The following is a 1166-nucleotide window of genomic DNA, read 5'->3' as shown; positions in this document are numbered from 1 at the left end:
GATACTGCCTCAGAAACCCAAGGAGGGGTTGTTATGAGTCGGGTTCAACTCAATGGCACATAACAACAATTCAAAAGCATTGTTTCAAGCAACCTGCCCTTATGAATATTTTTCCAAAATTTTAAACTTTGTTTTCATATAAACAAATCTCTTTTCACACTCATACTCATTGGTAGATAAAATTATTTTTAATAATTCATATAATCACAGTTAAGAAGTGCAACTTGTATAATAAATAAGTTTTGGAACAAAAGAAACCAGCTGATACTAGTAAACATAGAATTGAATTAAAACAGGAACAGGAAAGAGTTCCGGTAAGATTGCAGAATAGGCAGAAAGACTGCACAGACCCTCTTCAACAAAGAAAAGGGAAATCAATTAACACAGATACAGAAGATAATCCTGGACCTCTGAGCTTTGAAGGGAAGGATATAGAAGTGGACTAAACTCCAACTAGTAGAAGAATTTGCATGAAGACACCAAAAAAGGAGACATATAGAGCTGCAGTCTGGCAGCGATCCTGATGGCACAAACAGCTTGGATATTGCCGAGTGGTATTAGAACCTAAAAATTAACCTAAAAATCAGCCCTGCTAGCCAGGGATTGCACAGAGGACTGCACTGGTAGCTGGTGAATAAAAGGAGAAGCAGCAAAAAGGAAAGCAGGCTGAGCTGTGGACTTTGGCCTATCCAGAGGGTACAGCCATTTTGAATGTTTACAAGCAATTTGACCATTTTGGATACTTAAAGCGACAGTGTTCTCCCAGATTCCAGGGACTTAAGAACAGGTTCCACTTGCCAGGAACACAAAGACATTCTGGACGTCGACAACCCATAAGGTACGATATTCCCCTTGTTACTCTTATACCCTACACCCTCTTGGTGAATGGAGGTGCAACCATGCCTCACTCCCACTCATCTTCTAGGCTGGCAGGAATTCCATCCCAGTTTGTGTGCTTGGATGGAGCCTGGGTTCCCTGCCCCGCTCTGCCCAGATGTTTATTTGTTTAGTTAGTTTAGTTTATTTGTTGTTGTCTGTTTTTAAGTTATTATTATTATTATTGTCCTTTTTATTATTATTCTTTATTCTTCCCTTGCCAGGTTCTTGTTTTCAGCTTTTTCTCTTTTCTCTGTTCCTGGGTCCAAGTTTTTTGTTTTTTTTTTTTT

Source organism: Orycteropus afer, unplaced genomic scaffold (assembly GCF_000298275.1).
Source record: "Orycteropus afer afer isolate SDZICR_OR568_19922 unplaced genomic scaffold, OryAfe1.0 scaffold00062, whole genome shotgun sequence".
Taxonomy (NCBI): domain Eukaryota; kingdom Metazoa; phylum Chordata; class Mammalia; order Tubulidentata; family Orycteropodidae; genus Orycteropus; species Orycteropus afer.
The sequence above is the reverse complement of the archived record's forward strand: the minus strand, read 5'-3'. Positions refer to the sequence as shown.